Genomic DNA, 25,770 nt, shown 5'->3' on the forward strand with positions numbered 1-25,770 from the left:
TCTGGACTCTACAGCAGTTTACTCCCCCAGAGACTTCCTACCTGGGAAATGGAGACATCAGTGTTCGGATGGAAAGGTGTGTACATTTGGGGGCGGGGAGGTTGAAAGTATAAGCATCAAGGGAGTCGGGATAGCATCATTGATCCTGGAATCCTGGATTCTTAGATCTGGAAACCCCACAGGAGAGGGGCCCTGAACACTGAGTCTACTTGTGGGCTCGCGAGGGCCCGAGAATCCCGCTGATGGGATGCACAGTTTGGTCTGCAGCTTCCAGCCAATTCTCTGACGGGCCTGTGAGTTTGATTGCCTGGGTTGCAAGCCACAAAAACCAACTGTGGGGCTTCCCTGGTGGCGCAGTGGTTGAGAGTCCGCCTGCCGATGCAGGGGACACGGGTTCGTGCCCCGATCCGGGAAGATCCCACATGCCGCGGAGCGGCTGGGCCCGTGAGCCATGGCCGCTGAGCCTGTGCGTCCGGAGCCTGTGCTCCGCAACGGGAGAGGCCGCAACAAGATATACCATAATTTATCAAATCACTCTCCCTACAGATGGACTTTTTTTTGTCTTATAAATAACACTGCACTGAACATCTCTGAATGGAATTCCTAGGTCTGATGTCTGTGGGTCAGAGGAGAAATGCACGGACACTGCCGATCCACGCGATGCTGCCCGCCCAAGAGACTGTGCTGAGTCCTGCTCACCCGCCCACCTTACGTTGTGAGCCGCAGAGCCTCATTTTATTCAGCTCAACATCTTCTAATTTTCGACTATCTCCTTTTGCCCATAAAACACGCAGTAATTAGTGAGCTTCACGTGACCTGCAATTCTCTTCGGGGATTGCAAGCTCCTCGTGTGGATTTGTGATGGTGAATTTTGTGTCAATTTGGCCAAGCCGTGGTGCCCAGACACTGGGTTGAATGTTGTTCTGGATGTTCCAGGATAGGTGGGTTATTTTGGGTGTGATTAACACGGAAATCAGTGGACTTGGAGTAAAGTCGATTACCTGCCGTAATGGGTGGTCCTCGTCCAATCAGTTGAAAGCTTTAACAGAACAAAGACCGATTCCCCCTGGAAAAGCAGGCGTTCTGCCTTTGGGCCCCGAACCACTCTCCTGGGTGTCCAGCTCGCTGACCCACCCCATCAGATTTTGGACCTGCTAGGCCTCCCCAATCACATCCGTCAAAGGGCAGGAGGAAAAGACTGGAATTTCTATTTTTATTTCCTCTCTCACCTTTTATAATTCCTATTTTTCATATGTTTCATAGAGTACACAGTACATTAGTATCTGATACACGGATCTAATTCATACATAAATACACATGCATTGGAGGGGCAGACTCAAAATCTTTTTGCTGAAATGAGTGTGTGACCAAAAAGTTTGGAGCCCCCCTTTCTTTTTTTTTTTTTTTAACATCTTTATTGGAGTATAATTGCTTTACAATGGTATGTTAGTTTCAGCTTCACAACAAAATGAATCAGTTATATATATACATATATTCCCATATCTCTTCCCGCTTGCGTCTCCCTCCCTCCCACCCTCCCTATCCCACCCCTCCAGGCGGTCACAAAGCACCGAGCTGATCTCCCTGTGCTATGCGGCTGCTTCCCACTAGCTAACTACCTTACTTTTGGTAGTGTATATATGTCCATGCCTCTTTATCGCTTTGTCACCGTTTACCCTTCCCCCTCCCCATAGCCTCAAGTCCATTCTCTAGTAAGTCTGTGTCTTTATTCCTGTTTCACCCCTAGGTTTTTCATGACATTTTTTTTAAAATTCCATATATATGTGTTAGCATACGGTATTTGTCTCTCTCTTTCTGACTTACTTCACTCTGTATGACAGACTCTAGGTCTATCCACCTCATTACAAATAGCTCAATTTCGTCTCTTTTTATGGCTGAGTAATATTCCATTGTATATATGTGCCACATCTTCTTTATCCATTCATCCGATGATGGACACTTAGGCTGTTTCCATCTCTGGGCTATTGTAAATAGAGCTGCAATGAACATTTTGGTACATGACTCTTTTTGAATTATGGTTTTCTCAGGGTATATGCCCAGTAGTGGGATTGCTGGGTCATATGGTAGTTCTATTTGTAGCTTTTTAAGGAACCTCCATACTGTTCTCCACAGTGGCTGTATCAATTTACATTCCCACCAACAGTGTAAGAGGGTTCCCTTTTCTCCACACCCTCTCCAGCATTTATTGTTTCTAGATTTTTTGATGATGGCCATTCTGACTGGTGTGAGATGATATCTCATTGTAGTTTTGATTTGCATTTCTCTAATGATTAGTGATGTTGAGCATTCTTTCATGTGTTTGTTGTGGAGCCCCCCTTTCTATAAGACCCTTCACATTTCTTGGCATTACTCTTTTCAAATAACGCTTTCTCCTTCTTTTTTTGCTTTCTATTTTCTTTTTGGCTGTGCCACACAGCATGTGGGATCTTAGCCCCCCGACCAGGGATCGATGGAACCCGCGCCCCCTATAGTGGGAGTGCGGAGTCTTAACTGGACCACCAGGGAACTCTCAGTGCTTTATTCTTATATGATAGAAATTCAGATTCACTCTTAAATGCAACCAAATGCTCTCCAAAGTACTTTAAGATCCCAAAAGATACATGCGCTATTCATAAAAAATTATATTCTAGTTAAAAAAAGGAAAGAAAGAAAGAAAGAAAAACTCACATTGGGCAAAAATCTTGAAAACTCACGGAAGTTTCTGCATGTGTTATTCACAGTAATTTCTTCGGCTTCTCCACTGGATTTTTTATACCATGATTTTCGGCAGACACTTTTATTGATTTTATAGATCTGCTGATTCCCGATCTGAAGAGCCTGAGGGGATGCTTTGTAGCCGAAATTTTGTCTTTACATGGACGTTAAACTAGCAGTGCTGCCCCGGTCATCACCTGCCTGGCTTCACTGCACTGCGGCCTGGGACAAATGAAAAGCAATGAATCAGGGCTGCCTGGGAGCCCAAGGGAATCGGTTCCTCCTCCCTTGAGACGCACTCAGCCTCTTCTTCCGGAAAGTGTGCTCAACAGCTGCTGGGAGAAAAGAGCCTCCACTCCGCTGGACGGATGCTGGTGTCAACGTCACAGCTCACGCTCGGCTACTCCTCCGGGTCACAAGAGCCCAGGGAGACCTGTGTTGGGGCAAATGCTGTGATGTCTGCCCCACGCCTGGTCCCTCTCCTTTGGTAACAGCACCTGGGTTTTCCCTGGGACGCTCCCTCTCCCCAACCAGCCAGCAGCCCCCACCCCACCCCGCCATGTACCTGAGGTTTGGCCAATTGGAGGGAAAGTGGTTCACAGGGAACCTGAACTGGCCAGTCAGTGTTAGTCCTGGGAACTGCTGCGATTATGGGGAGAGAAGCACTGACTCTCCCTGGGGATTATGAAACTGCTCACATATGCACTGTTTGCAGTTGCTGGGAACACTTTTTGAGATCCTGCCCAAGCATGGAGAGAAAATTGAGCCCAGAGATGGGAAGGGTGGGGAGGGAGAGACAGAGACAGAAAGAGACAGAGACAGACACATGCAGAGTGACATTGAAACATGACATTGTTTCAGCCAAGCAATTCCTGTTCCTATACCCTGAAGTCCACTTCCAAACTTTTCACTTACGTGAATCAGTAAGTTCCTTTTATTAAGTTCATTGAATTTTTTTTTTTCTGTATTCCAAAGGGTCCTACCTTAGTTTCCATCTTACAGACGACGTAACCAAAGCTGAGAGCAGTGACATGACTAAGTCCCCTTGCTAGGAAGTGGCAGAGGCAGTGCTCAAATGGTCATGGAGCAACTGGAGGTCTACATGCGAAAAAGTCAGTCTAGACACAGACCTTATACCTGTCATAAAAATTAACTCAAAATGGACCACAGACCTAAACGCAAATTCAAAACTGTAAAATTCCTAGAAGACAACACAGGAGAAAACCTACATGACCTCTGGCTTGCCAATGACTTTCTAGATACAACATCAAAGACATGATCCGTGAAAGAAATAACGATAAACTAGACTTCAATAAAATTTAAAACTTTTACTCTGTGAAATACACTGTCGAGAAAAGGAGAAGACAAGTCACAGAAGGAGAAACTATTTGCAAAAGATGCACCGGATAAAGAACTGTTATCCAAAATATACAAAGAACCCTTAAACTCAACACTAAGGAAGCAAACAACATGATTAAAAAGTGGGCCAAAGACCTGAACAGACCCCTCACCAAAGAAGATAGACAGATGGCAAACAAGCATCTGCAGAGATGCCCCACGTCCTATGTCATCAGGGAACAATGAGACAACAATGAGATACCACTACACACCTACTAGAAATGGCGCAAATCCAGAAACTGACAACACCAAACGCTGGCGAGGGCGTGAGGAAGCAGGAACTCTCATTCATTGCCGGTCAGAATGCAGTGGAGCAGCCACTTTGGAAGACGGTTGGGCAGTTTCTCACAAAACTAACCATCCTCTTATCATGTGAGCTAGCAATTGGGCCCCTTGGTGTTTACTCAAAGGGGCTGAAAACTTATGTCCACATACTAACCTGCACATGGATGTTTATAGCAGCTTTATTCGTAACTGCGGAAACTCGGAAGCAACCAAGATGTCCTTCGGTAGGTGAAGGGATGAATAAACTGTGAGACATCCAGGCAGTGGAATAGTATTCAGTGTTTAAAAGAAATGATCCGTTGAGCCATGAGAAGACACGGAGGAATCGTAAATGCATATGACTAAGTGACAGAAGCCAATCTGAAAAGGCTGCAGACTGCATGATTCCAAGTCTGTGACATTCTAGGAAAGGTAAACTATGGAGACAGTGAAAAGATCAGGGGTGGCCAGGGGTTGGGGGGAGGGAGGGGTGGACAGGTGGAGCGCAGGGTTTACAGGGCAGTGAAACTACTCTGCAGGAGACTATAAAGGTGGATACACGTCATTTGTCCAAACCCATAGAACGTTCAACACCAAGAGTGAGTCCTAATGTAGACTTTGGACCGGGGTGATGGTGGCGTGTCCGTGCAGGGTCATCGACTGTGACACATGCGCCACTCTGGGTCGAGAGGTGATGCTGATGCGGGGTAAGTTGGAGAGGTGCCACAGGGTATGTGGGAAATCTATACTTTTTTGCTCAATTTTGCTGTGAACTGAAAACTTCTCTAAAAAATAAAGTTTACTAAAAAAAAAAAAAGGAGCAAAATGCTGACACACACTACGACATGGATAAACCTTGAAAACATCACGCTACGGGGAGGAAGCCAGTCACAAAAGGCCACATATCGTGTGATGCCATTGATACGAAATGTCCGGAACAGGCACATATGCAGACGGACGGTTGCCAGGAGCTGGGGGGAGGGGGGAGGAAGGAAGGGGAACGACGGGTAAAGGGTGATGGAAAGGTTCGGGAGCAAGGTAGTGTCGGTTGCACAACGTCGTGAATGCACCTGGTGCCACTGAATTGCACACCTCACAATGGTTAATGGTTAATTCTACATTAAGGGAACCTCTACTGATGGTACTTCCTTACATTTCTCGGCGGCCCGGAACGTGTGGCAGTGGTCTGTCCTGGCCTGGGTGGAATCCCCGCCAGCAGCGGTGGGGCTGCAGGCTGCTGCTCTCTCCCACTCCCCCTGAATCATCCTCTGAGCTCTGTCCCCAGGACTCCGGTTCACCCCCAAACCAGGTCTCTTCCAGGTGTCTGGGATGGGGGAGGAACTACACGAGAGGTCCCCTGGGTGGACGGGGCACAAAGAGACACTGTTCAGTGCAGGCTCAGGGAATAGCATATCCGTCCACCCAGTTGCACATCTGCAGGCCCAGGAGGCATCCAGAGGCCCCCCTCCCTCACCCCTGCCCCAGGGTCGGATTCGTGCTCCTGTCCCGTTGACGTCACCCCTCGGAATCTCCTGATTCGGTCCCCCCGCCTCTCCGTCTCCACTGTGACCACCCTGGTTCAGGCCTCCGCCGTCTCTTGCCTGAACCCCTACCACAGCCTCAACTGCTCTCCCCAAGTCCACTCAGGACCCCTCCTCCCCACCCCAACTCATTTTCCAACACTCCCGCCAGAGTGAATTTTGAAAATGCAAATCTCATCATATCCACCCTTGCCCCACACCTTGTAAAGGCTTCCTGTTATTTTAGGATGGAAACAAAACTTGTCCCCTGGCCAAAAAGGACCCGCATATCCCACATGCTAAGTACCTTTCCCGCCATAGCTCACGACCCTCCTCCTCCAAGCTCTAGCACTGCCATGGCTGTGTGACCCTGGGCGCGTTGCCTAACCTCTCTGAAATTCATGTTCTTCACAATGAGAAGGGATTATAAGATGTGCCTGGCCAAGGCAAGGTAATTCAACACACGGTAATATGATCATTTCCTGAGTTAGACCCTCCGCTAAATCCTTTACAAACTCTGCTTCATCGAATCCTCCCAATACCCTCACGAGCTCGGAGTCTGAAACGCCAGTTCCCAGAGGAGACGGCCAACTTGCCACAGGGAGCTTGGACTCCAAGCCCACGTCAGGCCTGCTCTCACAGCCCTGCTCTATGGAGTTATACTGTTTTCTAGGCTTTTCCTGGGCAACTGAGGGCTTCACAAATAACTCACTCTTCTCCATGCTGGGTGCATCCTCAGGAACAGGACCCTCTAAGGATTCCGGGGTGTGCCTGAAGTGGGCCCTGCGCGGTTTTGAAGAAGCGGCCTTTGAGATCTTTGCAAACGCCTGCTGCACGCACATCCACGTGGTCCCCCATGTCTGGTGTCATCCAGGCCAGGGTGCACCTCCCTGTCTTTCCATAAAGCCCCCAGTGATGAGACTTCAGCCTAGTTAACTCCAGGAACTTGGATTGGATTCTTTATATATATATATTTTTGGCTGCGCTGTGTGGCTCGTGGGATCTTAGCTCCCCAACCAGGGATTGAACCCTGGCCCTCAGCAGTGCAAGTGTGGAGTCCTAACCACTGGACCACCGGGGAATTCCCTGGATTGGATTCTTGTAAGGATTGATGGCAAGGAGAAGAGTCCCCTGTGGTAGGGAAGTCAACTTTCATTGGTAGGCAGTTGTCTTCGCTGATTTCTAGCTATTTAATTTCTTTTAAACCATGGTTAGTCAGCTGTCCGTACTGCACACCTTCGTCTATTCGAGCTTCCCGGGCAGCAAAGTGAAAAGTAAATAAACGTGAAACATCAGAAACAGAAAAGAAAAGTCAAGCACTCCAGCCTAAGCACAATTGTCATTTTGATCAGCTTAAAAATGACGTCCGATGACTTAGCAGTGGCCTGGAAAGGAAGGAGCAGGCAAAGCCATGCCTGGAAGGGAGCTGCAGATGAGGACTTGGTGATGTTCTGAAATAGTATGAAAACCATCACCCTACGTTCATCTGCTTTCTCGTCAGATATTCATGAATCCTTGTCAAGAATTTTAGAGTTATGTGTTCAGACTGGTTGTAATTGAGACAGAAGTGGGGACGGAAAGCACGGCTCTCCCGGGACTTTTGCGGTTGGCTTCAGAAACCCTTTTCCCACTGCAAACGGACTCTGGACTCCAGACCCAGGTGCTTTGGCTTCTAGACCCCGCTTTCATCTCTTTCCAGCTATGTAACCTTGCTGAGCAATGTTTCCAATCTCTCTGGACTGTTCCTCACCTCTGAACAGGACAGATCTCATTTCATTATCAGGATCTTCCAAGCGCTGAGCTTCTGTGGTTCTTTGGAATTTCTTTAGGGCACTTTTCCTGCAGAGGAATCCAGTGACCAGTCTCAGGAGACCCCCGAGGGCTATTTCTTGAAGAGCCCCTAACGCAACAAGGTTGCCCAAGGCCGCACAGCTGGTTACTGCCCTGAGTACGATTTTATTATTGGCGAAAGAGAAGTGGGCAGGAAACTAACGGTACAGAGTTTTCCTTTCCGAATGAAAATAGCTCCACCGTTTCGTGTTTGGAGGATCAAAGGAATTTTAGCTCGTTGTAAACAACTCAGAAAACAGAGGCGAGAAGAAAAATGAAAAAGCAGTGGTAATCCCAGCAATACCAGTAAGCAGGAATAACATTTCTGGGAACTGCCTATAGTTTGGGAATTTTTTTCCTACGAGTACCCACAAACGCACTTTTGTGCTCTATAAATACAGCCAAATTCATACTACGTTTTTCATATGTAACAGTCCCTATATTATACACGATACATAACTAACATCAATTACATATAAAATATACATCACATGTAATTAATATACATTTTTCCAGGAGTGTGCCCTCGAGCCTGTGACGGCCCTAGGGTCCCCTGAACACCCGCTGTTACTCGGGGGAACACGGCCAGAGCAGTAGCTAGAGCCTCGCCGGGAGCAGCCGACCGCGGCATCTGAACTACAAGTCCCACCATTCCATGCGCGGGCGCAGTCGGGCGACCGGAGGGCGGAGGGACCACAAGTACCGGCAGGCTTGGCGCAGACGCAGGAACCACGAGTCCCAGAATGCATTGCTCGAAGCTCGCGCAGGGTCCTCCGGGATATGTAGTCGTCGGGGAGCTAATTCCTATTCATTAGGCCTCAAAGAAAATGCAAATTCCTCCAACGGTCCAGCGATGCGACTTCTCAGGGGCTAGCGAGGAGCCCGAGCGCGCGACGGGGAAGAAAGAAGCCTAGGGTCCTAAACTGTGGCGCGGGAGCACGACGCGTGCGCATGCCCGGCGGTCACCAGCGCCAGCGAAGGGCGCGCGACAGGCCGCGAGCGGCAGGCCCCTCCCCTACGCCCCGCCCCCCGGCCGGCGCGCCCGCCCAGGGAGCCTGCGCAGACGGTGCAAAGCAGAGGGCCGCAGGGAGGGACTCGCAGCGCCTGCGCAGAGCGGCGGCTTCTCTCGCGAGGACGGACGCCATTATCGCATCTCCTCGACAAACACCACGAGAATTCCGCAGCCCACACGGTAATTGCAGCTCCCGCAGCCGGTCGCGTCTCCGCCTCCCCCTTCCCGCGGGGCGAGAGCGAGAGCGAGAGCGAGATCTCCCCTCCTCCCTCCTCCCTGCGCCCTCCTCCGGCCGCCGCGCCCGCGCCGCCGCCCCCGCCCCCCCGACGCGGGGACCGGCCGCAACGGCCCGCCGCCCTGCGCGCCCCCGCGTCAGCCCTGTCAGCCGCCGGTCCGCCGCACCTCAGCGCCCGGCTCCGGCCGCCCCTCCCCCCGCCGCCCCCGCCGGCGCGGTGCCGGCGGCCGGCGCGGGCCTCTCGTCCGGGACCTGCCCCTCACGAGCGGCGGGCGGGGCGGGGTCGCGCTGCTGCTGCAGTGCAGCCCCTCCGAGAGGCCCCGGGAAGCCGGAGGCTGCGGGCGCGGGGACGGCGGCTGCGGAGCGGAAGTGCGGGAGGCGGCAGGTTCACCCGGGGCAGGCCCGAGTGAGGGGGACGTCCGTGGGGACCACTAGTCGGTGCTCGGAACGCCTGAACCGCCTGTAACGTTAACTCCGTGGATTCAGCTCCAGTTCTCCTTTGTCTGGCAATTAAAATAAGCGTGTGTTCTTGGGACGTGGGATTCTGTCACCTCTGGCGTTAATTTGTAGCAAACGGCTGTCATGTGCGGGTCCTGTGCTGCGGCCGGGCCCGCCGAGCGTTTGCAGCGTTTCTCAGCACAGCGGTCCAGGCAGGTGGGCAGGGAGGTGACTGAGGCTCACGGAGGGTGAGGGACTTGTCCGGGACACACAGCCAGGTTTGAACGCGATCTGTCTCAAGTCCATGTTCTTAAAGAGCTGCACACATACTTGATATCTTAATAAAGCATTGTACCCAATAAAATGTCCGTGGAAAACTTAACATGAGAAGCAAAGCCCCCTGCCCCACTTCTCAGTTCCGCTCCTCAAATTCTTTGATATCTTTTTGTTGTTTCTTGAAGTTCTCCATAGCTCTAAATAATAAGCTGGCATTGTATTGGTTTTATACATTCTTGACTTGCTGTTATGACAGGATGAGTTAGCTTTTCGTATCTTATCTCACCTCTTCTATCCCTGTCGAGCAGATATTGCTTCACAGCCAGCTAATACATTTCCCCTCTATACAGCCTTTTTTTTTTCCTGTTGTTTGTGATGGCCTTTCTTTTTCTTTGCACTTTCTGTTCCCATTGATTCTTTACCTCGTTTTAAATTCTCAAGGATGGTGTTGGATCTCTCCAACCTTTTTCTCGTGTGGACTGATTACTCTTTAGACCGGCCCAGGTATCATCCTGATGTTTTCTTTTACTATACATCTGCGTTTGTTCAGGTCTCACGTTTTAATCTTGGCTTTCTTTATTTCAATGAAAACTTTCTGCCAAGGAGCCTTATTCCTTTTGGGTAGCTCGTGAGGATCCTCGTTGGTGTTCAGCCATTTCTGGAATGCCCCGAAAGTGTCGAGTCCCACCACGAGTGCTCTTTGACTTTGGGGATGTGTCCTTCAGCTCTGGAACTGGAAATGCTCTTGTATCATTTGAGAATTTCGTCTGGTCTGCTTTTACTCTTCTATGTTAGGAGTTGCTGTTAGTTTGATGATGGATATCTTGGATTAACTCTCTGAGTCTCCCGTCTTTATCCTCTTCCTGTGTCGTTTTATTCTTGTTTCTGGGATAGGGCTTCCATTTATCTTCCAGTCCTATTTAAAATTTTTTTATTTCTACAGAGTTTTAATTTCTGAGGACTGACTTGTTCTTTTTTCGTAATAACGTATTGTCTGGTGAATGCATTATGTCCTTGGCTTTGAGGATATACTGTTAAGGATTTGTTCAGTTCTCTTGTTCTCTGATTTCTTGTTTCCTCTAGTGTCACTTGTTTTCTTCTTTTTAAAAAGATTGGCTTCTTACTTTGTTCGGCAAGTACTCTTCAAGTATTGGTAATTATTCTTGCCTAAGGCAGGAGGAAGCAGGCAGAGAAATCTGAGTCTGTGGGGCTGAATTTTTTTTGGCCGCATTTGCGCGGCCTGAGGGATCTTAGCTCCCCAACCAGGGACTGAACCCCGGGCCCACTGTAGTAAAAGCGTGGGGTCCTAAGCACTGGAACGCCAGGGAAGTCCCCTGTGGGGCTGACTTTGAAAACGTGCGGGTTTCCCTTCAGGTGTTTGGGAACTTTCTGTTGTGCTGGGACCTCAAATGCCAGAAGACAGGTGTTCTATGGGCCTTTCAGCGTAAGGAAGACCCCTTTGGTTTGGGGCTGCTCCATCTGGTGTAGGGAGGGCCGTGGTGCAGCTCTTCTGTATAGGGATCTGACTTCTGTGGGCAGCCACAGCCCTCGCCCTCGACCGAGGATCCTGGATGTGGGGTCCTCGCCATCCACAGGCTTAGAGCCCTCCTTTGGTTGTATCCACTCCTGTGTGCTCCAGATTGCTATTTCCTTTTCCCCCCATTAAATCCTCTTGGTCTGCCAGAAGTTTGCCAAATCTCTTGCCTGTTGTCTTATATTCTTTCTTGTGGGTTTATTATACGATATTAAAAGTCATTTTAATGGGATGAGCAGAGCTCACCTGTGGGGCCAGTCGCTTTCTGTGAGTAGGTAGTCCAGGGTCTGTTCTCATTGCTCTGCTCTCCTGCCTCCCAGTGGCCTTGGTGATGGTTGCCCACCAGCAGTGGGATGGATGGCCAGATCACGGTCCCCATGGCCGCCGCTGCGTTGCTGTTGTGGGCGGGTGGTGTGCGTTCCTGCTGGCCGTTCTGGCTCCGCAGCCTTGCAGGGTGCCAGGCTCGTCTGGGGAAGGCCAAGCACAGACAGCGTTAGAGCAAAGATTGTGATTTTAGACTCTGCAGTGAGCTTCTCTCTGTGTCACTGGGCCGAAGTTTAAGGATTGCCTCTAGGTAAGCAGTGATTACAGTGCTCAAAGTGTAATCTTGATGCATTTACTTGATTGTCCTCTGAAAGTTGTGAGTAGTGAAATACATCAGTTGTGTTTTCCAGGGCCTTGCTAGTGGAGTGCTCCACAGCAAGGACCACAGCGTAACCATCACTGGGCTTTTGAGAGAAAAGCAGACTCTCAGGCCCTGTCCAACATACGGAATCAGAATCTGGAGCTTTGTAAACTTTTCCTTTTTAAAAAAATTTTTTTATTTTTAATTTGTTTATTTTTGGCTGCGTTGGGTCTTCGTTGCTGCGCGCGGGCTTTCCCTAGTTGCGGTTAGCGGGGGCTGCTCTTCGTTGCAGTGCGCGGGCTTCTTATTGTGGTGGCTTCTCTTGTGGCAGATCACGGGGTCTAAGCGCACGGGCTTCAGTAGTTGTGGTGTGCAGGCTCAGTAGTTGTGGCGCACGGGCTCAGTAGTTGTGGCACATGGGCTTAGTTGCTCTGTGGCATGTGGGATTTTCCCGGACCAGGGATCGAACCTGTGTCCCCTGCATTGGCAGGTGGATTCTTAACCACTGCTCCACCAGGGAGGTCCCAGTAAACTTTTCCTTTTGAAGGAACTTTAGACTTACAGAAAAATTGCAAAAATAGTTTAGAGAGCTTCCCTGTGCCCGTCACCCACTTCCTTTAATGCTGACATCTTAGATTATCAAATATTCTTATAAAAATCAGAAAATTAACATCGTCACAGTACTGTTAATTGAACTGCAGACTTTGCTGAACTTCATCAGCTTTCCACTAACGTCTTTTTTCTGTTTCAGGAGCTAATCCGGGATCCCTCTCTGCATTTAGTTGTCACGTCTCCTTAAGTCTTTTCCAATCTGTGATATTTACACAGCCCCAAAGTATCTCTCCCAAGATGTTTATAAATTACAAGCGAAAAATAGTAACTTCACAGTGGAAAAACCTGGCAGATAGCATCTCAGCATCACCAGTAATAAGACATAATGATATCATGTTTCTTGATATGCACTGAGACAGAAATGCATACCCAAAGTCTAACCGTGACAAAACCCAAGTTGAGGCACATGTGCCAAAATCTTGACTAGTGCACCGCAGAAGCACCCCAGGTGTTGAAAGATAGGGAACGATTCAGAATTTGCACTTTAAAGGACTTCCAGGTGTAGCATATGCACTTTGCTGAAGAAATACTTCCTGTGTTAGATGGTTGTCAAGGAGAAAAGAGATAAAGAACCACAAGCCTTGTTTGGTGGATCGGTAAATGGGTGTCCCTGGCACAGGGTCTAGGTGAGCTTGCCTAAATGGCTTATTGGTAACACCACTTACAGCTTACGAACCTTAGTTTTTCCTTATGACCTTCATCTACGCTATAAATTCTGAAAACTTCAGCTGTACAGTTAAGTATACATATTACATGACAATGGCGACTGACTTTAAAATGTCCATTTAACTTTACCACTTTAGCTATTTAAATCTGGAAAAAATAAGCATTTTCTCATTTTGAAGAAAAGACTTCTGGGGGAAAATACGTATTAAAGTTCTCAACGAGAATGTCTTAGAAAAAGCTGTAAAAAGTTCTCCCTTTAGGAGAGGGAAATAAAGGTCGTTACTGTGTTCTCTGACTTCACATATATGATGGTCATAAAAACAATTGCAGGGCTTCCCTGGTGGCGCAGTGGTTGAGAGCCCGCCTGCCAATGCAGGGGACACGGGTTCGTGCCTCGGTCCGGGAAGATCCCACATGCTGCGGAGCCTGCACGTCTGGAGCCTGTGCTCCGCATACGGGAGAGGCCAAAACAGTGAGAGGCCCGCGTACCACAAAAAAAAAAAAAACAAAAAAACAATTGCATAATGAATTGTTCACTGGAATTGCCCTGAACCATTCTGAAATGTTTATTTTTGGCAAATTTGAGAGCCGCTGGGGGGGTTGGGGGGCGGCATCACATGGTTGAAATTTGCTCTTAAAAAGTTACACTGGTTTTGTTGTTCCAGGATCGTACCTGGAGCTCATTTAAGTCCACAGAAGAGTAGAATCCTAGCATCATCCCTCCCTTTCAGAGTAGTTTTAAAAATACTTAACCCTTAGGTTTCTCACTTTTGTGTAGGTTGTGAAACCAGTTAAAAGCGAGAGCTTTAGCTAATCATCTCATTTTATGCCATCTGCCTTGCCTTTGACTCTGTCTGTCCACTATCCGGGGCTGTGCCCGGCCTGCCTCCTGGGAAGAGAGGGGGCCCTCTTCAGTTCTAGAGGGCAGGGAGCAGGGGGATCGCTCTTGACGCCTTGTCACCCCCCCAGTGCACGCCCTCATCATAATGCTGCAGACTGAGTCTGAGAGGAAGCTGAGCTTGGGATGACCACCCAGAGCCTGCCATTGCGTGAAACCTGTGGGTATTCTTGAATGAAAACACGATGGAAACCTTAACTTCCTAAGCCACTAGCTGAGAGTACACCCGAAGCATTGTGGAAGTCACGTGAAATTGATTCCTATTTTGAATTAAATTCTCTGCATCTTTCACATCTACCCATAGCCAAGAACTGTCTGATTTGATTAAATGTTTTGGATCATCTGCCTCTGTGGGGGGGGGGTGGCCAGTAAGATTTGCTTTGTCTTTATAAGGACCCTCGTGCTGGGGAGGGGGGATGGTGGTGGTGATGACTGGTGACCCATAGGGTCGGATTGCTGACAATGCATAAGTGATGGAAGAATAAAATCCACCAGAAAAGGCCAGAGAAGATGAAGAGATGAGAACAGGTTTTATTACATCACTGAAAAGGTAGATAGGTGGGATGGAGGGTCTGTGGAAGCTGACTACCCTTTCCTTGCCCTAAGTCCTTCTGTGTTAGCATTTAGAGTACATGAGTGCAGGTAATGCTCTGAAGGAGAAAGTGAGTTGGCAGGAAGGGCCCAGGTAGGGATGGGGCGGGCGGAGTGGTGTCAGGAAGCCGGCACTGCGCTGAGCGGCTTTGGGCAGAGCCCTGTACTGACAAACCTTTTGTAATAAAGATTTACGTTCTGTGCTGCAAAGAATGCTGCTTCTGGTCTCTAGTGATTTTTCCTTTTTCTTCAAGGTGGAAAGTCATCAAATGACTTGAAGCAAAGTTAAACATTTCTGAAGTAGCAATGGGTTTGGATAAAGCTGGCAGTGAAAACTTGGTGCGTGTGCTGCTGGCATTTCCTTCTTGGTGTGAACTGTGTCCCTTGAGTGTGGTGACAGCCCCCGGGCACCTGGATCTTCCTGGGTGGGGGGGGATGACTCAGGCTGCGGTTCCAGCTGTCACCACCAAGAGTGGCCCTGCACTTGCGTTGGCAGGTGGATGGCAGGACGGGACCTGTCCTGTGAACTGGTGGGCTGGAGCCAGGGGTGGGTCTCAGGAGCAGAGTGCTGCGTTAAGCTGCCTTCTATGCTGGGAGCTTCCCTGGAGACGCCAAGTAATTCACTCCACCCACGATTTTGACTGAATCTGACAAAGAATGCTGGGCATCCTGTTTACCAGTGAAGAATTGCTGCAGCTGTCAGTGGGCAAACATAGTTTGCAGTCAGCTGGCTTTCTAGTTTTGAAATTAAACATTTTGTGGATTTTTCAGATTTGCAGGATTCAACTAATTTCACGTTTTTTGTGAAGCGACGGTTTAATATTTATTACATTAGTTTACATTTGTATAACTTAAATTTGCATAATTCAGCTTTGTATAAAATGCAGTTCTACTGTGTTGGGAGAAAGAAAGCTGAAGGGGCGCAGTAAGATGAAAGCAAACGTGTACTGCCTGGGGTTCCCTCTGTGCGTAGCTGTTAATAAAACACTCAGGGCTTCCCTGGTCAGAATCTGCCTGCCAATGCAGGGGACACGGGTTCGAGCCCTGGTCCGGGAGGATCCCACATGCCGCGGAGCAGCTAAGCCCGTGCACCACAACTACTGAGCCTGTGTGCCACAACTACTGAAGCCCACGCACCTAGAGCCTGTGCTCCACGACAAGAGAAGCCACCGCAATGAGAAGCCCGCGCACCGCAACGAAGAGTAGCCCCCGCTCCCCGCAACTAGAGAAAGCCCGCGCGCAGCAACGAAGACCCAACACAGCCAAAACAAACAAAAAACACTCAATTCAACTTGCTTGCCGAGTTCTCCAGGGATCATTCAACAGCTCAGGAAGCCTGCTTTGCCTCTTTGGGATTTCTGTGGATCCACTATAATCGGAAGCAGAAATCGCTCTTTCCGGCCAACAGGAGGTGGAGCCGGCAGAGCCAGCCCATCCTGGAGTGCCTCTCAGGAGGCCACGATCGCTGCTCTTCAACAAAAGTTCCTGTCTCTTTTTCCCCGTCTTAGTCTCCAGGCAGTTTCTAGAGTCTGGAGATGCCACTGATGTGGTTAAACGCTCGGCTGCAGGGCAGAAGTGAACAAACTTTGTGTCAAGGGCTATATGAGTAGACATTTTTGGCTTTGGGGGTCTGTCCCAACCACTCAACTCTGCCCTTGGAGAGGCCGGAATAGACGTGGCTGTTTCCCAATAAAACTTATCTACAAAAACTAACTGCTGGCTGGACCTGCCCCTCAGACCGTAGTGTGTGACTCGAGGCTGCAAGTGCTCATGCAAGCTGGGGAAAGAAGTCAAGCAGGGGAATTGGGCGAGAGTGAGGCGGTGGTGAGGCGCCCCCGCTGGGCCCCTTTCCTGCAGGCCGCTCCACCGCCAGCGGCTGCGCTCCTCTGCTGACTCAGGGAGCCTGGGGTCGTCAGCAGGGTGTATTTTGGGGAGATCTGCGCGAAGTGTAATTGGCGTCAGCGAAGCCCCTTCAGATGAGAACGCGTCTGTCCGTCCTCACTGCCGTTCTTTGGAAGAATAGCCTCAGCATCTCTTCATAGGAATTGGATTTGGGTTTTTTCAGGCTTCGAAGTTGCAAGAATAGTACAAAGAATTATGGTGTAGGCTTGTCCTAGAGTCTCAGATGCTAATATTTTATATTTGCTTTATCCTTTCTCTTTGCAACTCTCTGTGTTTGTGTGTGTGTATATTTTTCTATTGTTTTTCCTGAACAGTTTAAACTATGAAGTAAGTCCCTTTAACCTTAAACACTTAAATGGCTGTTTCCTATTAACAAGAACCTTCTCTTATATAACCACAGTACAATTTTCAAAATTAGGAATCTATCATCGATGCAGCTGTGTTATCTAAGCATCAGATCTAGTTCAGATTTTATTAATTATCCCAATAACGTCCATTTTTAGCAAAAGAAAAAGGGACTCCTTTATTAACTTTGGATGTATTTTTCCCTAAGAACATTTGCCCTTACCGACATTATCATAAATTGGCACCATACTCCTTACAAATTACAAGTTTAGTTACATCAAAAGTCTGCGTGTTTATTGTTGACAGCGATCACTTTGCATAATCATTTCCTTCTGCTGTTCTGTTTGGGAGAGGGATGGGAAAGACTGACAGTAGAGGTAAGAGGCAGAATGCCGGGCTGCTTTTAAAGTCTGCCCAGATCATTGGTTGCACGTGTGGACGCGGTGGGCTTATGATGTGCTAGCGCTGTGGATGAGAAATGAGTATGACCTTACATGGTGTCATTTGCTAAGTATAAAAGTTCTTTAAGGTCACTCTCCAGTCTACATAGTCCTGTTGGGCTGGGGAAGGGTTATTTTCTAAGGGCTTCTGCTGTTCAGTGCTGGACCCATCTATTTACAAAAGTACAGTTGACCCTCAAACAGTGTGGGGGGTAGGGGCACCAACCCTGCACGTAGTGGCAGATCTGAATAGAACTTGTAGTCAGCCCTCCGTATCCATGGTTCTGCATCTTCGGTTCAACCAGCTGCAGCTTGTGCAGTACCGAAATGTTTACTGTTGAAAAACATCTGCATATCGGTGGACCTGTGCAGCTCAAAGCAGTGTTGTGGCTGCTTGGCTTTGGGGCAGACTTGGCAGCGTCTGCTCTGCGTGCAGGGTAGTCACGCACGGCTTCCCTCCCGCGGTGGTGTGGGGCGCACATCTGAGCATGTGTGAGGCCCTTGGCACACGGCGTTCTTGGTACTTGGCCTCCTCGCCCATTTGCGGCCTGAAGTTCAGAGTCCTCATCACGTTTCAGACCGGCTTCCTGGGGTTCTGGAGCAGTAAGAGGGAGGCATTCTGGTCTGATTAAGGCATTTGACTACGCATGTGGCTTTGAAAAGATTAAAGTATCTTTATAAATACATGCTTTACATGGACATTTTAATCGCATGAACTTTTCATCAGTCTTAGATCAGGCCCAGTAATTTTGGGGTTCTAAGTGCAGTTTCTAATCTTTAGGATGTTGTTTTTCGTGACTAAGTTTTTTTGTTTTTTTAAAATTAGTTAATTTCTTTATCTTTGGCTGTGTTGGGTCTTCGTTGCTGCGCGCCGGCTTTCTCTAGCTGTGGCAAGCGGCGGCTACTCCTCGTTGTGGTGCGCGGGCCTCTCACTGCAGTGGCTTCTCTTGTTGCAGAGCATGGGCTCTAGGAGCGCGGGCTTCAGTAGTTGTGGCACGCAGGCTCAGTAGTTGTGGCTCGTGGGCTCTGGAGCGCAGGCTCAGTAGTTGTGGTGCACGGGCTTAGTTGCTCCGCGGCATGTGTGATCTTCCCGGACCAGGGCTTGAACCTGTGTCCCCTGCATTGGCAGGCGGTTTCTTAACCACTGCACCACCAGGGAAGTCCCCATGACTAAGTTTAAATTACACATTGAGAATTACGATCTTGAGTAAAATGGAGACTCTGAACTTGGCTCCTTGGCCCCCGAGGTGACAGTGGCGTGGGCTGTGTCTGCCACCACCGAGCCATGCCAGCGCCGTGCATGGGTCAGCCAGCATCTGCGACTCGTCCTTGGCGGGCTCCTTACACTTTTGTCTATTTTCTGTTGTAGATCAGATTACTTTGTTCTCCTTGGTTATGGGCCCTGCCTCTGAGCGGCTGTGTTTGCCTGATGTCAGTTGTGCGTCAGAAACCTCTGGAGTGGTCCCTGCATCTGTCACCTGTCCTCGTTACTTGTTTTAATGACTGCTCGAGCTGGGTGTTCATCGTCTTTTTTTATGTTCCTGGCTAGGATTACAGCTTTCCTTAACATCTTGGCACTTGGTTGTTAGTATTATTTGGTTTCTGTGAAATTTCCAGGTGGAAAATGATTAAGACACTGGCATCCTTACCCTGCACGGCCGACCACCCTCCTCTCCAAGCTTTGCAGTTCATGGGAATAAACAGGAAGGGCAGATGAGTGATAAACGATTTCAGTTTCTGGAGGGAGCTGAAGGATGGATGGACGCGCAGCCCTGCTCTCAGGGGAGGCAAAGGGAACATGTGGTGATGGATGACAGTGGGGTTAGTTAGCCCGACGCAAAATGCGTTCCCGAGTGACCGGGCCCTGCCCCCCATGCCTACCCCTACCGCCACCCCACCTGCTCTCTGGTCTCATGTTGCCTTAATAAATATTTATGGTGAGGGGCTGGGCCTATCTCTGTAAAACGGGGATGCACCTACATCCAAGGTTGTGAAGACTCAGTGAAATAATGCAAAGATGTGTTTAGGATCCAATGAATGGTAGCTCCTATAATTACTGTTATTATCATCAGCTTCACCCACCAGGCCCTGTATCTTTTTATGCTTACCAGTTTATATGGGGCAGATTTAATTGATAGACATTTGCATGTAGTCAGAGTTTTGTCTGTGATAAACTTACGTCACAGAATCTTAGAATTTGAGAACTGGACAGGAGCTTAGAGGTGATTTAAATAGTACAGCTTGCTAGTTAAAAGCTTGGGCATGGTTGTAAAGTATACACTTGTTAGAAACGCAAGGACCCTTGATAAATGTGTGTTTCTACTGTGAGGAATCCTCCAGTGTGAACTCCACACAGCTGGCCCAGCAGCCGCCCTTGACAGTCATCAGGCTTAAGATAGCCTCTTGTTCTCTCCAGGGAGGTGACTTTTCTCCTGCACTTCTCAGAAAGTAAATTGTGGTAGATTCTGTTGCTATATAGTGTTGTAAGTTTGGCAGATTATTTGTTATTCAGTGATATTTTATTGACAATTTTAAATTCTATCAGATGGTTTTAGACAGTTTGCAATGTTGAGTTTGAATTCTTATAATTTTAGGGCCAATATTTCTTATATGGGCACATGTAAGTGGGAAAATGACTTTAAAGATTTTAAATTTCACCCTGAATTCAGCGTGATGTGTTGTGGCTCTTTGCGACATAACTTTCTTCTGTAGAGGTAAAAAAATTGACCTGCCATCTAATTTGTCCTCACGTCTCTGAATGTTTTCCACGTTAACTGTAAAAAACACAGCAACAAGTGAAGTGAAGTGTAGGAGAGAGCATTGCCTGTAGTCTCCAAATGTTTCATGTTTTACCTTTTTATTTTTATAACGGGAAGATGATTACAACCAAGATCTCTTCTGTCCCTGTAGCTGAAGGATTGAAGGAGCTGCCAGGCCAGTGACTAGTTCAGGAGAATCTGTGCTTACGGAGCACGTGAACCTCAAGGTCGTTTCTTTATTCACTTGCCCAGGATTTACGGGTCGCTCTCATGTGCCCAGCAGGGTGTTTGTGACGTGATGATCCAGCGCACAGAGCAGAGGTTTTTACATTAGAGTGAGGCTGTCAGTCACTGGACAAGCTGTGACAGCCCCCGAGCAGCCCCAGCCAGTGTGCAGACAGCTGGTTGCGGCTGTGTTCCAATAAAACTTTATTTGTGAACACTGATGTTTGAGTTTAATGTAATTTCATGTCAGGACATACTGTTCTTCTTTTGATTTGGTTCATGGGCTGTACAGGTGGAGGGTTGGAATTGGTCCACGGGGCCAACCCTTGGTCTAGTGAGGGAGTGAATAAAATGAGGTCATATCTAGGTAGGCAGGAGCCGGATTGGGAGAGGCCTGAAATGCGGGTAGAGTTTAGATGTGATGCCAAGCCGGGCGCTGTGACGACAGCCCTTTGGGAGGGATGAGCCTGGAACTCATCTGCAGGATGGATGGGAGGGGATTGGCTTCCCGCCTCACCGTGTGTGGCTTTGGGAGGGACGAAGGGACAGATCCGTGGATTCCACCTTAGGGTGGGTTACAGAGAGATGACACCTAATCGCCAGGGACCAGAGGCAGGGACAGGGAAGCCGGTTCACGGGTTCAAGGAAGCGGAGCCCAGCGGCACAGGTGTAGTGGGAGAGGAGTTGGGTGGGAAGGAGCAGGTGGGCAGGGCCCCCGGGCCTGGTGATGGTCAGATGCTGGGGGTGACAGCAGAGAGAGTTAAAAGAGGAGTTGCAGGTTGGTGGGATCTCGTTGGGCGGTGCTCTCGGGAAAGAGTAGGGATGGGGGCAGAGTTCAGCTTTGGAAGTGCGGGAGCGGATTTTATTGTCAAATGGCCATAGTGTGGTTTGACGTACTGGACCAGGGAAGTCACTGGTGAGGGATCCGGGCGGCAGTGGAGATTTGGGGGCATGGGTGTCACCCCCTGTAAGGGCCTGCCGTGTGCCCCCAGGACACGTGCTTCTGGGCTCTGGTTCCCGGAAGGGGCTCCGGGGGCCGCGGCGTGAGGCTCAGACCTAGTGCCGCTGGAGGGCCCAGCGTAGGTGGGGCCAGGGGTGAACCCCGGGGAGGAGGAGGACCCCAGGGTGCTCTGAGCGAGGAGAAGTGCTGAGCGGGGAGGCCGGTGGGAATTGTTCACAGGGCTCTTGTCCAGTCCGACGGTGAGTTTGGAAACCATTGTTTCGTTTGGGGGCCTGAAGGGTGTGGGAAGGGATCGTGTTTGCGGACGGGTGTGGGCGAGAGTTCCAGAATGTGCTATAGGAGTTTGGCTCTGGAGGGACGTGATGGCAGCTGGCGGGCGGCAGAGTGGATTGGAGGGTTTTATTATTTTTGTTTTTTCTAAAACAGTTATTTTGCAGTCGCCTGAGATTTGCAGGTACGTAGCAGAGGTGGTACGGGCTGTTTTTCCACCATTACGTCGTACATGGCCGTGGCCGGGACGGTGTCTGCCTCCAGGGCGCTGGCTCCCCGAGCTCACCTGAGCTTGTTGACTGAATCCGTGATCTGGCTGCCTCCTCGCTGGAATCTAGGGGGCACTTCCTAGAGGGGCCTGGTGGACACACAGGTATACACCCTGCATCTAGGTGCACGACGGGGCGATGTTTTGGCGCGTTGCGTTGTTTCTGTTTTTTCTTGTGTTTGATAGTAAGTTGCAGAGGTCACCTCATTTCACCCCTCAGTGCTTGAGCACTCGTGTCCTGGGAGCAAGGACATTGTTTTACATAACTGCACCTACAAACAGGAGCAGTGATTCCGAGTCACTCAGGATACGGTCCATACTCAAGTTTCCCCTGAGAGTCTTTGTGGCTGCCTCTCCCTGTCCCGCCCCTGGACCTCCCTACACTGGCAGGTCTCCGCAGCCTCTGCCAGTTTGTTTCATGCCGTGGACTTTTCAAGAGTCTGGCCAGTAGACCGGATCTCTGACCCCTTCGTTCGTCCTTCGATTGCTCAGCTCTCCGCCGGTTCTGGGCAGCGTGCCCTGATCCTCCCGGCCAGGCAGCTGCTGCAGACCCCCACCGGTGTCCGCCCTCAGCCCTGGCGGGCAGTCGATCCCCAGGATACCCCCAGTGTCACTGCTCCGACTTACTGCCGTAGTAAGTGTCTTGTGGGCAGGGCTAGCTCTGCTCCCTTCAGCGTGTGTCTAGCACAGAGCCCGGGGGTTGTTTTTTGAAGAATGTATGAATAAATGCAGTAAGGTCATTGATATTAATTGTATGCGTAGTCCATAGACACTCAGTAAGGCTCGTCACAGAACTAAGAAGTAAGGTTAAGGTGTTTAAGCCTACAGTCCCCGTACATTATTACAGTCCTGCATCTTTGGCAGATTTAGTATTTTATGTTATCAGAATAATACTTCACAGTGTAAGCAATTTAGGAGCTACCAGAGAAGAATTAAAATATGGGCATTATCTACGTAGAAACTGAAACTTTTATTGCGAGATATATGCAGGCCTCTGCACTGTATTTACATTTATCATTGGCAGTAGGTAAATCAGGTAAAAGTTGCTTTTAATTGCTTTTATGGTTTCCATTTTATAGCATACATTATCTGAAATTCATTTTAATGTGTATGTGGTTCTTATGCTTTCTTTCTAGAGATATAATTCCTGAAGGCAGTGGTTGTCATTGTGGTCCACAGACCCCAGGGATGTCCTTGAGACATTCCCAGTGGGTATTTGAGGTCAAAATAGTTTTCATGACTGTCAAGAGGTCATTTGCCTCTTTTTGCCTGTTAACGTTGGGACCGCGTCCCCGAGCTACCATTGTTGCTGGATTCCTTACTGCCGTGCAGTTCAGAAAAGCCATTCTCCTCTAAGAATGTCCTTGGGGCAGCAGTGAAAATCATTCATTTTGTTAAATCTCAGCCCTGAGTGCACCCCTGTTTAATACTCTGTGTAACAAAACAGGAAGTGTGTGGAAAGCACTTCTGCGTTTTGGAGTTGGGAGGTTGCCTGGAAGATGGGCCTTTCTGCAGTTACTTGGGTTGCTAGCTGAACTGGCCACTTTTTTTCATGGACCACCATAACGGAATAATTGACACATTACCAGTATTTCTTACTAAACGGACAGAGTTAGCCTGTCACTGCAAGGAAAGCAGCTAACACTATTGCCAGTGGTAAAATTTGTACTTCCAAGTAGAATTGGAATTTCAGAAAGCTTGTATCTGCCACTGTGAACCTGGCAGCTTCCTAAGACTTCAAGACTTTTCTTTTTCTTTCTTTCTTTTTTTTTTTTTTGCGGTACGCAGGCCTCTCACTGTTGTGGCCTCTTCCGTTGCGGAGCGCAGGCTCCGGACCACGGGCCCAGCCACTCCGGGGAACGAACCCGTGTCCCCCACATCGGCAGGCAGACCCCCAACCACTGCGCCACCAGGGAAGCCCCTCTTTTTCTTTTTTAAAATTAATTAATTAATTTACTTTTTTGGCTGCGCCGCACGGCATGCGGGATCCTAGTTCCCTGAGCGCGGGTCGAACCCGTGCCCCCGCAGTGGAAGCGCTGAGTCTTAACTACTGTACTGCCAGGGAAGTCCCCAGGACTTTTCTGATGAGATCAGTGCTGATGTTAAGGAATGTGTTGCTTTAGATAATCTGTAATTAACAACATTCGGAAGGTCTGCATAACTCACTGAACCAGTATTTTTCCAAATGACCAAATCAGACCCAGGTAAATGTCCATTTAAAGACAGATTTTAAAGTGATAAAGTAACAAAAAGTTCAGCAGTACAGTTTTAGATTCCGCATTGCAGCTCACGTTTGGGGAGAAATAAAGCCCTTGTTGAGGTTTGGTGTTGTATTACAGAGGAATATCCGCAGTTATCTTGAACGGGCTGTTCAGACGCACTGCCCTCTTTTTCATGCAGTAATAGATATGAGAACCCAGTTGTTTTCCAGTAAGTCTGACATTAAAGAGATTTGTCAAAATGCAAAACTGTGTCTCTTCTTGCTAAGATTTTACTGCTGTTGTTTTGGAAACTCTAGTAGTTATTTTTAAAAAATTAATTAACTAATTTGTTTTTATTTTTGGCTGTGTTGGGTCTTCGTTGCTGCAGGCGGGCTTTCTCTAGTTGTGGCGAGCTGGGGCTACTCTTCCTTGCAGTGTGCGGGCTTCTCATTGTCGTGGCTTCTCTTGTTGTGGAGCACGTGGCACGGGCTTTAGTAGTTGCGGCACGCGGGCTCAGTAGCTGTGGCTAGCGGGCTGTAGAGCAGAGGCTCCATAGTTGTGGCTTGTGGGCTATAGGTGCGTGGGCTTCAGTAGTTGTGGCTCACGGGCTCTAGAGCGCAGGTTCAGTAGTTGTGGTGCATGGGCTTAGTTACTCCACGGCACGTGGGATCTTCCCGGGCCAGGGATCGAACCTGTGTCCCCTCCACTGGCAGGCAGATTCTTAACCACTGTGCCACCAGGGAAGCCCCTCTAGTAGTTATCTTTGGTAAAAAAAAGTTTTGTATGTTAATATGTAATGTATGGATTTTTGTAATTTTTAAATGAATAAAGTATTCACACATTTTCTGTTCTAATATCAGAGATGGTGATATTGATAGATGCACGTCCACGAGTACAAGCTCACTAACTTTCAGATGGAGAAGGGGGTCCTGAGACCAGTGTGTCTTGAAGTAGGACAGTGGTGCTGTGGGATCAATTTAAATCCGGCCAGTTCCGTTTCCTGCGTTGGTGGTTTGTATTTGAGGAGGTTTATATATTTTGGAAAAGGTGAATAGAAGTGGCCAGTTTAATCAAACATGTTAACTTTAGAGGGGAAGGACCTGCCATCTGAGGGTAGTTTGACCTTCTTCTCCTAATTTCAAACTTAAACATTTTTAGGGGGGCTGTTTTGTTTTTTGGGGTTTTTTTTTTTTGCGGTACGCGGGCCTCTCATCGCTGTGGCCTCAACCCTCTGCGGAGCACAGGCTCCGGACGCGCAGGCCCAGCGGCCATGCCCCACAGGCCCAGCCGCTCCACGGCATATGGGATCTTCCCAGTCCGGGGCACGAACCCGTGTCCCCTGCATCGGCAGGCGGACCCTCAACCACTGCGCCACCAGGGAAGCCCAGGGGGGCTGTTTTGAAGAAGAAACAGTGTGGCCTGGATTTTCTTAAGAATCAGTGCTTTCCGACGATCTAGTACCTGGCTGGTCATTTATAGTCATGTTTTCTCTTTCTTCCCTATTTGTCCTTTGAGCGTCCCCCTGCCACGCCACACTGACTTGGGGAAAATCAGTAAGCTGAGTCTTGTTCACATGTCTCAGTTTAATAAAAGTTGATTTCTTTGCTTACTTCCTACTGGCTTTTAATTAATTTTATTGCTCCATCTATATCCAGATGGATCTGATTGAATGGAATGATCTTTATTTTCTTGGAGGTGCCCTGTTTCTGGAAGTTGAGCTTTTTAACTGGGCACCCCTGGGCCGCTTCCTGCTGGGGGTGGAGGTTACTACTCTGGTCTTTACAG

At 48.9% G+C, this 25,770-nt stretch overlaps 1 protein-coding gene and 1 non-coding gene across 10 annotated transcripts in view; one reads left to right on the forward strand and one right to left on the reverse strand.

Annotated features, from left to right (window-relative positions):
* Positions 1-6,905: 6,905 nt before the first annotated feature.
* Positions 6,906-6,978, reverse strand: TRNAA-UGC (transfer RNA alanine (anticodon UGC)). Its single transcript has one exon. It is a non-coding gene; the product is annotated as a tRNA-Ala (tRNA).
* Positions 6,979-8,844: 1,866 nt separating this feature from the next.
* The window catches only part of BANP (BTG3 associated nuclear protein), a 118,853-nt gene continuing 101,927 nt past the window's right edge, over positions 8,845-25,770 (forward strand). For all 9 annotated transcript variants that reach the window (XR_009537107.1, XR_009537108.1, XM_060131020.1 and 6 more), the window contains exon 1: positions 8,845-8,919. The gene's annotated coding sequence lies outside the window, so the exon portion shown is untranslated. The remainder of the gene's footprint in view (positions 8,920-25,770) is intronic.

Source organism: Lagenorhynchus albirostris, chromosome 19 (assembly GCF_949774975.1).
Source record: "Lagenorhynchus albirostris chromosome 19, mLagAlb1.1, whole genome shotgun sequence".
NCBI classification, from domain to species: domain Eukaryota; kingdom Metazoa; phylum Chordata; class Mammalia; order Artiodactyla; family Delphinidae; genus Lagenorhynchus; species Lagenorhynchus albirostris.